Source organism: Microchirus variegatus, assembly GCF_963457635.1.
Source record: "Microchirus variegatus genome assembly, chromosome: 11".
NCBI classification, from domain to species: domain Eukaryota; kingdom Metazoa; phylum Chordata; class Actinopteri; order Pleuronectiformes; family Soleidae; genus Microchirus; species Microchirus variegatus.
In genome coordinates, this window is record NC_139812.1 from 21,505,358 (window position 1) to 21,517,978 (window position 12,621).

The following is a 12,621-nucleotide window of genomic DNA, read 5'->3' on the forward strand; positions in this document are numbered from 1 at the left end:
AATTTTCAATTTAACATGAGTAAGTGTTAAGCTCTTCTTCCCTGTTTCTCCCGTTACCGGGGGCAGCGTCACACGCAGCAACAAAAACATCATAAAACCATGTCTAACTTTAATAAACACAGACATGCTGCATACCCACAGAAAGGTCAGAAACTCGGCTAAAAGCTCATGAAAACAATTCTCATGTTCATAGAACACAGTTAAAACACAGATGGATCAAACCAGCTGTCCATTTTTGTTCATCTATTTAGAGCTGGTTCATTTAGTAAAACTGAGGATCCTACTTGTTGTATCCGGAGGTGCAGTCACCGCAGTCGTTTCTGGAGGTTGTGCTGTTGTTGGAGGGCAGTGGATGAAACGTCAGTCATGTCCAATTTTTAATTTAACATGAGTAAGTGTTAAGTGTTGTATGTGTCAGTTCGCACTGATTTGTGACATGGAAGCATCAGTTTACCACTTTGGTCCAGACTGAAATGTCTACACCTCTCAACATCAGAATGATTCTCAGTTACTCCAATTTTTAATTTGTCCGATGTTTTGTTTCAGTGATCGATTTTTAGACAACAACCAGCTGTCACTTTAGTTTGTCTATTTAGAGACGATTCATTTAGCGAAACTGAGGATCCTACCTGTTGTATCCGGGGGTGCAGTCACCGCAGTCGTTTCTGGCAGTTGTGCTGTCGTTTCTGGAGGTTGTGCTGTCGTTTCTGGAGGTTGTGCTGTCGTTTCTGGAGGTTGTGCTGTCGTTTCTGGCGGTTGTGCTGTCGTTGGAGGGCAGTAGATGAAATGTCAGTCATGTCCAATTTTTGATTTAACATGAGTAAGTATTTACCTCTTTTTCCCTGTTTTCCCCAGTACCGGGGGCAGAGTCACGCTGACACAAAAACGTCATAAAACCATGTCTAACTTTAATAAACACAGACATGCTGCATACCCACAGAAAGGTCAGAAACTCGGCTAAAAGCTCATGAAAACAATTCTTATGTTCACAGAGCACAGTTAAAACACAGATGGATCAAACCAGCTGTCCATTTTTGTTTATCTATTTAGAGCTGGTTCATTTAGTAAAACTGAGGATCCTACTTGTTGTATCCGGAGGTGCAGTCACCGCAGTCGTTTCTGGAGGTTGTGCTGTTGTTGGAGGGCAGTAGATGAGATGTCAGTCATGTCCAATTTTTGATTTGTCCAATAATTTGTTTGATGCATGGATGTTTAGAAAACAGCCAGCCGTCACTCTAGTTTGTCTATTTCGAGGCGAGTCATTTGCCAAACTGAGGATCCTACCTGTTGTATCCGGGGGTGCAGTCACCGCAGTCGTTTCTGGAGGTTGTGCTGTCGTTGGAGGGCAGTAGATGAAATGTCAGTCATGTCCAATTTTTAAATTAGCCAATATTTTGTTTCATGTGTGGATGTTTAGACAACAACCAGCTGTCAATTGGTGTTGCAAAAAAAATCTATTTAGAGCTGGTTAATTTTTCAAAACTGAGGATTCTACCTGTTGTATCCGGGGGTGCAGTCACCGCAGTCGTTTCTGGAAGTTGTGCTGTCGTTGGAGGGCAGTGAATAAAAAGTCAGTCATGTCCGATTCTTATGTTCACAGAACACAGTTAAAACACAGATGTATCAAACCAGCTGTCCATTTTTGTTTATCTATTTAGAGCTGGTACATTTAGTAAAACTGAGGATCCTACTTGTTGTATCCGGAGGTGCAGTCACCGCAGTCGTTTCTGGAGGTTGTGCTGTTGTTGGAGGGCAGTAGATGAAACGTCAGTCATGTCCAATTTTTATTTGTCCAATAATTTGTTTGATGCATGGATGTTTAGAAAACAGCCAGCTGTCACTTTTTGTTTGTCTCTTTAGAGACGATTCATTTGCAAAACTGAGGATCCTACCTGTTGTATCCGGGGGTGCAGTCACCACAGTCGTTTCTGGAGGTTGTGCTGTCGTTTCTGGCGGTTGTGCTGTCGTTGGAGGGCAGTAGATGAAATGTCAGTCATGTCCAATTTTTGATTTAACATGAGTAAGTATTAACCTCTTTTTCCCTGTTTCTCCCGTTACCGGGGGCAGCGTCACACGCAGCAACAAAAACATCATAAAACCATGTCTAACTTTAATAAACACAGACATGCTGCATACCCACAGAAAGGTCAGAAACTCAACTAAAAGCTCATAAAAACAATTCTTATGTTCACAGAACACAGTTAAAACACAGATGGATCAAACCAGCTGTCCATTTTTGTTTATCTATTTAGAGCTGGTTTATTTAGTAAAACTGAGGATCCTACTTGTTGTATCCGGAGGTGCAGTCACCGCAGTCGTTTCTGGAGGTTGTGCTGTTGTTGGAGGGCAGTAGATAAAATGTCAGTCATGTCCAATTTTTATTTGTCCAATAATTTGTTTCATGTGTGGATGTTTAGAAAACAGCCAGCTATCAATTTGTGTTTGTCTATTTAGAGATGATTCATTTAGTAAAACTGAGGATCCTACCTGTTGTATCCGGGGGTGCAGTCACCGCAGTCGTTTCTGGAGGTTGTGCTGTTGTTGGAGGGCAGTAGATGAAACGTCAGTCATGTCCAATTTTTATTTGTCCAATAATTTGTTTGATGCATGGATGTTTAGAAAACAGCCAGCTGTCACTTTTTGTTTGTCTCTTTAGAGACGATTCATTTGCAAAACTGAGGATCCTACCTGTTGTATCCGGGGGTGCAGTCACCACAGTCGTTTCTGGAGGTTGTGCTGTCGTTTCTGGCGGTTGTGCTGTCGTTGGAGGGCAGTAGATGAAATGTCAGTCATGTCCAATTTTTGATTTAACATGAGTAAGTATTAACCTCTTTTTCCCTGTTTCTCCCGTTACCGGGGGCAGCGTCACACGCAGCAACAAAAACATCATAAAACCATGTCTAACTTTAATAAACACAGACATGCTGCATACCCACAGAAAGGTCAGAAACTCAACTAAAAGCTCATAAAAACAATTCTTATGTTCACAGAACACAGTTAAAACACAGATGGATCAAACCAGCTGTCCATTTTTGTTTATCTATTTAGAGCTGGTTTATTTAGTAAAACTGAGGATCCTACTTGTTGTATCCGGAGGTGCAGTCACCGCAGTCGTTTCTGGAGGTTGTGCTGTTGTTGGAGGGCAGTAGATAAAATGTCAGTCATGTCCAATTTTTATTTGTCCAATAATTTGTTTCATGTGTGGATGTTTAGAAAACAGCCAGCTATCAATTTGTGTTTGTCTATTTAGAGATGATTCATTTAGTAAAACTGAGGATCCTACCTGTTGTATCCGGGGGTGCAGTCACCGCAGTGGTTTCTGGCGGTTGTGCTGTCGTTGGAGGGCAGTAGATGAAATGTCAGTCATGTCCAATTTTTAAATTGGCCAATATTTTGTTCAATGTGTGGATGTTTAGACAACAACCAGCTGTCAATTGGTGTTGCAAAAAAAATCTATTTAGAGCTGGTTAATTTAGCAAAACTGAGGATCCTACCTGTTGTATCCGGGGGTGCAGTCACCGCAGTCGTTTCTGGAGGTTGTGCTGTTGTTGGAAGATAAAACATCAATCATGTCCAATTTTTAATTTAACATGAGTTAGTGTTAAGTGTTGTATGTGTCAGTTCGCAGTGATTTGTGACAGGGAAGCGTCATTTTACCATTTTGGTCCAGACCTAAATGTCTACACCTGTCAACATACATGTCCCCACTCCAATTTTTGATTCGTCCAATATTTTGTTTCACGTATGGATGTTTAGACAACAACCAGCTCTCACTTTTTCTTGCAAAAAAATATATTCGGAGTGGGTTCATTTTTCAAAACTGAGGATCCTACCTGTTGTATCCGGGGGTGCAGTCACCGCAGTCGTTTCTGGAGGTTGTGCTGTCGTTGGAAGATAAAAAATCAATCATGTCCAATTTTCAATTTAACATGGGTAAGTGTGAAGCTCTTCTTCCCTGTTTCCCCCGGGACCGGGGGCAGAGTCACACGCAGCAACAAAAACATCATAAAACCATGTCTAACTTTAATAAACACAGACATGCTGCATACCCACAGAAAGGTCAGAAACTCAACTAAAAGCTCATGAGAACAATTCTTACGTTCACAGAACACAGTTAAAACACAGATGGATCAAACCAGCTGTCCATTTTTGTTTATCTATTTAGAGCAGGTTCATTTAGTAAAACTGAGGATCCTACTTGTTGTATCCGGAGGTGCAGTCACCGCAGTCGTTACTGGAGGTTGTGCTGTTGTTGGAGGGCAGTAGATGAAATGTCAGTCATGTCCAATTTTTGATTTAACATGAGTAAGTATTAACCTCTTTTTCCCTGTTTCCCCCGGTACCGGGGGCAGAGTCACGCTGACACAAAAACGTCATAAAACCATGTCTAACTTTAATAAACACAGACATGCTGCATACCCACGGAAAGGTCAGAAACTCGGCTAAAAGCTCATGAAAACAATTCTCATGTTCATAGAACACAGTTAAAACACAGATGGATCAAACCAGCTGTCCATTTTTGTTTATCTATTTAGAACTGGTTCATTTAGTAAAACTGAGGATCCTACTTGTATCCGGGGGTGAAGTCACCGCAGTCGTTTCTGGCGGTTGTGCTGTCGTTGGAGGGCAGTAGATGAAATGTCAGTCATGTCCAATTTTTAATTTAACATGAGTAAGTATTAACCTCTTTTTACCTGTTTCCCCCGTTACCGGGGGCAGCGTCACGCTGACACAAAAACGTCATAAAACCATGTCTAACTTTAATAAACAGACATGCTGCATACCCACAGAAAGGTCAGAAACTCAGCTAAAAGCTCATAAAAACAATTCTTATGTTCACAGAACACAGTTAAAACACAGATGGATCAAACCAGCCGTCCATTTTTTTTATCTATTTAGAGCTGGTTCATTTAGTAAAACTGAGGATCGTACTTGTTGTATCCGGGGGTGAAGTCACCGCAGTCGTTTCTGGAGGTTGTGCTGTCGTTGGAGGGCAGTGAATAAAAAGTCGGTCATGTACAATTTTGAATTTGTCCTATATTTGGTTTCATGTGTGGATGTTTAGAAAACAGCCAGCTGTCACTTTAGTTTGTCTCTTTAGAGACGATTCATTTAGCAAAACTGAGGATCCTACCTGTTGTATCCGGGGGTGCAGTCACCGCAGTGGTTGCTGGCGGTTGTGCTGTCGTTGGAGGGCAGTAGATGAAATGTCAGTCATGTCCAATTTTTAATTCGTCCAATATTTGGTTTCATGTGTGGATGTTTATAAAAACAACCAGCTATCAATTAGTGTTTGTCTATTTAGAGACGATTCATTTAGCAAAACTGAGGATCCTACCTGTTGTATCTGGGGGTGCAGTCACCGCAGTTGTTTCTGGAGGTTGTGCTGTCGTTGGAGGGCAGTAGATGAAATGTCAGTCATGTCCAATTTTTAATTTAACATGAGTAAGTTTTAACCTCTTATTCCCTGTTTCCCCCGGTACCGGGGGCAGAGTCCCGCTGCGACAAAAACGTCATAAAACAATGTCTAACTTTAATAAACACAGACATGCTGCATACCCACAGAAAGATCAGAAACTCGGCTAAAAGCTTCAAACCAGCTGTCCATTTTTGTTTATCTATTAAGAGCAGGTTCATTTAGCAAAACTGAGGATCCTACCTGTTGTATCCGGAGGTGCCGTCACCGCAGTCGTTTCTGGAGGTTGTGCTGTCGTTTCTGGAGGTTGTGCTGTCGTTGGAGGGCAGTTAATAAAAAGTCAGTCATGTCCAATTTTGAATTTGTCCAATATTTAGTTCCATGTGTGGATGTTTAGAAAACAACCAGCTGTCACTTTAGTTTGTCTCTTTAGAGACAATTCATTTAGCAAAACTGAGGATCCTACTTGTTGTATCCGGGGGTGCAGTCACCGCAGTCGTTTCTGGAGGTTGTGCTGTCGTTTCTGGAGGTTGTGCTGTCGCTTCTGGCGGTTGTGCTGTCGTTGGAGGGCAGTAGATGAAATGTCAGTCATGTCCAATTTTTAATTTAACATGAGTAAGTATTAACCTCTTTTTACCTGTTTCCCCCGTTACCGGGGGCAGTGTCACGCTGACACAAAAACGTCATAAAACCATGTCTAACTTTAATAAACACAGACATGCTGCATACCCACAGAAAGGTCAGAAACTCAGCTAAAAGCTCATAAAAACAATTCTTATGTTCACAGAACACAGTTAAAACACAGATGGATCAAACCAGCCGTCCATTTTTTTTATCTATTTAGAGCTGGTTCATTTAGTTAAACTGAGGATCCTACCTGTTGTATCCGGGGGTGCAGTCACCGCAGTCGTTTCTGGAGGTTGTGCTGTCGTTGGAGGGCAGTTAATAAAAAGTCAGTCATGTCCAATTTTGAATTTGTCCAATATTTAGTTCCATGTGTGGATGTTTAGAAAACAACCAGCTGTCACTTTTTGTTTGTCTATTTAGAGCAGGTTCATTTGCAAAACTGAGGATCCTACCTGTTGTATCCGGGGTTGCAGTCACCGCAGTCGTTTCTGGAGGTTGTACTGTCGTTGGAAGATAAAACTTCAATCATGTCCAATTTTTAATTTAACATGAGTAAGTGTTAAGTGTTGTATGTGTCAGTTCGCACTGATTTGTGACATGGAAGCGTCAGTTTACCACTTTGGTCCAGACTGAAATGTCTACACCTGTCAACATACATGTCCCCATCAGATTGATTCTCAGTTACTCCAATTTTTAAATTGGCCAATATTTTGTTTCATGTGTGGATGTTTAGACAACAACCAGCTGTCAATTGGTGTTTTGCAAAAAAATTCTATTTGGAGCAGGTTCATTTTGCAAAACTGAGGATCCTACCCGTTGTGTCCGGGGGTGCAGTCACCGCAGTCGTTTCTGGAGGTTGTGCTGTCATTTCTGGCGGTTGTGCTGTCGTTTTTGGAGGTTGTGCTGTTGTTGGAGGGCAGTAGATGAAATGTCAGTCATGTCCAATTTTTAATTTAACATGAGTAAGTATTAACCTCTTCTTCCCTGTTTCCCCCGTTACAGGGGGCAGAGTCACGCTGCGACAAAAACGTCATAAAACCATGTCTAACTTTAATAAACACAGACATGCTGCATACCCACAGAAAGGTCAGAAACTCAACTAAAAGCTCATAAGAACAATTCTTATTTTCACAGAACACAGTTAAAACACAGATGGATCAAACCAGCTGTCCATTTTTGTTTATCTATTTAGAGCTGGTTCATTTAGCAAAACTGAGGATCCTACCTGTTGTATCCGGGGGTGCAGTCACCGCAGTGGTTTCTGGAGGTTGTGCTGTCGTTGGAGGGCAGTGAATAAAAAGTCAGTCATGTACAATTTTGAATTTGTCCAATATTTGGTTTCATGTGTGGATGTTTAGAAAACAGCCAGCTGTCACTTTAGTTTGTCTATTTAGAGACGATTCATTTAGCAAAACTGAGGATCCTACCTGTTGTATCCGGGGGTGCAGTCACCACAGTCGTTTCTGGAGGTTGTGCTGTTGTTGGAGGGAAATTAATGAAACGTCAATCATGTCCAATTTTCAATTTAACATGAGTAAGTGTAAAGCTCTTCTTCCCTGTTTCCCCCAGTACCGGGGGCATCGTCACACGCAGCAACAAAAACATCATAAAACCATGTCTAACTTTAATAAACACAGACATGCTGCATACCCACAGAAAGGTCAGAAACTCAACTAAAAGCTCATAAGAACAATTCTTATGTTCACAGAACACAGTTAAAACACAGATGGATCAAACCAGCTGTCCATTTTTGTTTATCTATTTAGAGCTGGTCCATTTAGTAAAACTGAGGATCCTACCTGTTGTATCCGGGGGTGCAGTCACCGCAGTCGTTTCTGGAGGATGTGCTGTCGTTGGAGGGCAGTGAATAAAAAGTCGGTCATGTACAATTTTGAATTTGTCCAATATTTGGTTTCATGTGTGGATGTTTATAAAAAACAGCCAGCTATCAATTAGTGTTTGTCTATTTAGAGACGATTCATTTAGCAAAACTTAGGATCCTACCTGTTGTATCCGGGGGTGAAGTCACCGCAGTGGTTTCTGGAGGTTGTGCTGTCGTTGGAGGGCAGTAGATGAAATGTCAGTCATGTCCAATTTTTAATTTAACATGAGGAAGTGTTAAGTGTTGTTTGTGTAAGTTTGCAGTGATTTGGGAAATAGAAGCATCAGTTTACCACTTTGGTCCAGACTGAAATGTCTACACCTCTCAACATCAGAATGATTCTCAGTTACTCCAATTTTTAATTTGTCCGATGGTTTTTTTCATTGATCGATGTTTAGAAAACAACTAGCTATCAATTAGTGTTTGTCTATTTAGAGACGATTCATTTAGCAAAACTGAGGATCCTACCTGTTGTATCCGGAGGTACAGTCACCGCAGTCGTTTCTGGGGGTTGTGCTGTCGTTGGAGGGCAGTGAATAAAAAGTCAGTCATGTCTAATTTTTAATTTGTCCAATATTTTGTTTCATGTGTAGATGTTTAGAAAACAGCCAGCTGTCACTTTTTGTTTGTCTATTTAGAGACGATTCAATTGCAAAACCGAAGATCCTACCTGTTGTATCCGGGGGTGCAGTCACCGCAGTCGTTTCTGGAGGTTGTGCTGTCGTTGGAAGATAAAACATCAATCATGTCCAATTTTAATTTAACATGAGTAAGTGTTAAGTGTTGTATGTGTCAGTTCGCAGTGATTTGTGACATGGAAGCGTCAGTTTACCATTTTGGTCCAGACTGAAATGTCTACACCTGTCAACATACATGTCCCCATTCCAAATTTTGATTCGTCCAATATTTTGTTTCACGTATGGATGTTTAGACAACAACCAGCTGTCACTTTTTGTTTGTCTATTTAGAGCAGGTTCATTTAGTAAAACTGAGGATCCTACCTGTTGTATCCGGGGGTGCAGTCACCGCAGTCGTTTCTGGAGGTTGTGCTGTCGTTGGAGGGCAGTGGATAAAACGTCAGTCATGTCCAATTTTTAATTTAACATGAGTAAGTATTAACCTCTTCTTCCCTGTTTCCCCCAGTACCGGGGGCAGAGTCACACGCGGCCGCAAAACGTCATAATACCAGGTCTAACTTTAATAAACACAGACATGCTGCATACACACAGAAAGGTCAGAAACTCAACTAAAAGCTCATAAAAACAATTCTTATGTTCACAGAACACAGTTAAAACAAAGATGGATCAAACCTGCTGTCCATTTTTGTTTATCTATATAGAGATGGTTCATTTAGTAAAACTGAGGATCCTACCTGTTGTATCCGGAGGTGCAGTCACCGCAGTCGTTTCTGGAGGTTGTGCTGTTGTTGGAGGGCAGTAGATGAAATGTCAGTCATGTCCAATTTTTGATTTGTCCAATAATTTGTTTGATGCATGGATGTTTAGAAAACAGCCAGCTGTCACTTTTTGTTTGTCTCTTTAGAGACGATTCATTTAGTAAAACTGAGGATCCTACCTGTTGTAACCGGGGGTGCAATGCAGTGGTCTGTTTGGGTGAAAATGTTTTGTGATCAAACTATTCTGATTTTAACTGCTTTGGCATATGCAAGATTTGAAGATATGCAAGCTTTGTTAGACTTGGTACTTACAGTTGTAGTCAGGGCAACAATTGCCATAGTATCTACAGGAGCTGGTGCAGGAGCAGACTCCAAAATTATAACCACAGTAGTAACGACAGGAAGGGTAATCTGAGCGACATAAGAGGACAGGACATTAATCAGTTTAGCCATGCTATCAGTTAGCAGTAGGCGAAAGTACTTAGTAGTTGGTAGTTTTACATGGTAGGGTTGTTGACACCGCAGTCGTTTCTGGAGGTTGTGCTGTCGTTGGAGGGCAGTGGATAAAACGTCAGTCATGTCCAATTTTTAATTTAACATGAGTAAGTATTAACCTCTTCTTCCCTGTTTCCCCCAGTACCGGGGGCAGAGTCACACGCGGCCACAAAACGTCATAATACCAGGTCTAACTTTAATAAACACAGACATGCTGCATACACACAGAAAGGTCAGAAACTCAACTAAAAGCTCATAAAAACAATTCTTATGTTCACAGAACACAGTTAAAACACAGATGGATCAAACCTGCTGTCCATTTTTGTTTATCTATATAGAGATGGTTCATTTAGTAAAACTGAGGATCCTACTTGTTGTATCCGGAGGTGCAGTCACCGCAGTCGTTTCTGGAGGTTGTGCTGTCGTTGGAGGGCAGTAGATGAAATGTCAGTCATGTCCAATTTTTATTTGTCCAATAATTTGTTTGATGCATGGATGTTTAGAAAACAGCCAGCCGTCACTTTAGTTTGTCTATTGAGAGACGATTCATTTAGCAAAACTGAGGATCCTACCTGTTGTATCCGGAGGTGCAGTCACCGCAGTCGTTTCTGGCGGTTGTGCTGTCGTTGGAGGGCAGTTAATAAAAAGTCAGTCATGTCCAATTTTTTATTTAACATGAGAAAGTGTTAAGTGTTGTATGTGTCAGTTAGCAGTGATTTGGGAAATAGAAGCATCAGTTTACCACTTTGGTCCAGACTGAAATGTCTACACCTCTCAACATCAGAATGATTCTCAGTTACTCCAATTTTTAATTTGTCCGATGTTTTTTTTCATTGATTGATGTTTAGAAAACAACTAGCTATCAATTAGTGTTTGTCTATTTAGAGACGATTCATTTAGCAAAACTGAGGATCCTACCTGTTGTATCCGGGGGTGCAGTCACCGCAGTCGTTTCTGGAGGTTGTGCTGTCGTTGGAGGGCAGTGAATAAAAAGTCAGTCATGTCCAATTTTTAATTCGTCCAATATTTTGTTTCATGTGTGGATGTTTAGAAAACAACAAGCTATCAATTTGTGTTTGTATATTTAGAGACGATTCATTTGCAAAACTGAGGATCCTACCTGTTGTATCCGGGGGTGCAGTCACCGCAGTCGTTTCTGGAGGTTGTGCTGTTGTTGGAGGGCAGTAGATGAAATGTCAGTCATGTCCAATTTTTGATTTAACATGAGTAAGTATTAACCTCTTCTTCCCTGTTTCCCCCGTTACCGGGGGCAGAGTCACGCTGCGACAAAAACGTCATAAAACCAGGTCTAACTTTAATAAACACAGACAAGCTGCATACCCACAGAAAGGTCAGAAACTCGGCTAAAAGCTTATGAAAACAATTCTTATGTTCACAGAACACAGTTAAAACACAGATGGATCAAACCAGCTGTCCATTATGTTTATCTATTTAGAGCTGGTCCATTTGGTAAAACTGAGGATCCTACTTGTATCCGGGGGTGAAGTCACCGCAGTCGTTTCTGGAGGTTGTGCTAATGTTGGAGGGCAGTGAATAAAAAGTCAGTCATGTCCAATTTTTAATTCGTTCTATATTTTGTTTCATGTGTGGATGTTTATAAAAACAACCAGCTATCAATTAGTGTTTGTCTATTTAGAGACGATTCATTTGCAAAACTGAGGATCCTACCTGTTGTATCCGGGGGTGCAGTCACCGCAGTCGTTTCTGGAGGTTGTGCTGTCGTTGGAGGGCAGTGGATGAAACGTCAGTCATGTCCAATTTTTAATTTAACATGAGTAAGTGTTAAGTGTTGTATGTGTCAGTTCGCAGTGATTTGTGACATGGAAGCGTCAGTTTACCATTTTGGTCCAGACCTAAATGTCTACACCTGTCAACATACATGTCCCCATTCCAAATTTTGATTCGTCCAATATTTTGTTTCACGTATGGATGTTTAGACAACAACCAGCTCTCCCTTTTTCTTGCAAATAAATATATTCGGAGTGGGTTCATTTTTCAAAACTGAAGATCCTACCTGTTGTATCCGGGGTTGCAGTCACCGCAGTCGTTACTGGAGGTTGTGCTGTTGTTGGAGGGCAGTGAATAAAAAGTCAGTCATGTCCAATTTTGAATTTGTCCAATATTTGGTTTCATGTGTGGATGTTTAGAAAACAACCAGCTATCAATTAGTGTTTATCTATTTAGAGACGATTCATTTAGCAAAACTGAGGATCCTACCTGTTGTATCCGGGGGTGCAGTCACCGCAGTGGTTTCTGGAGGTTGTGCTGTCGTTGGAGGGCAGTGAATAAAAAGTCAGTCATGTACAATTTTGAATTTGTCCAATACTTGGTTTCATGTGTGGATGTTTAGAAAACAGCCAGCTGTCACTTTAGTTTGTCTATTTAGAGACGATTCATTTAGCAAAACTGAGGATCCTACCTGTTGTATCCGGGGGTGCAGTCACCGCAGTCGTTTCTGGAGGTTGTGCTGTCGTTGGAAGATAAAACATCAATCATGTCCAATTTTTAATTTAACATGAGTAAGTGTTAAGTGTTGTATGTGTCAGTTCGCAGTGATTTGTGACATGGAAGCGTCAGTTTACCATTTTGGTCCAGACTGAAATGTCTACACCTGTCAACATACATGTCCCCATTCCAAATTTTGATTCGTCCAATATTTTGTTTCACGTATGGATGTTTAGACAACAACCAGCTGTCACTTTTTGTTTGTCTATTTAGAGCAGGTTCATTTAGTAAAACTGAGGATCCTACCTGTTGTATCCGGGGGTGCAGTCACCGCAGTCG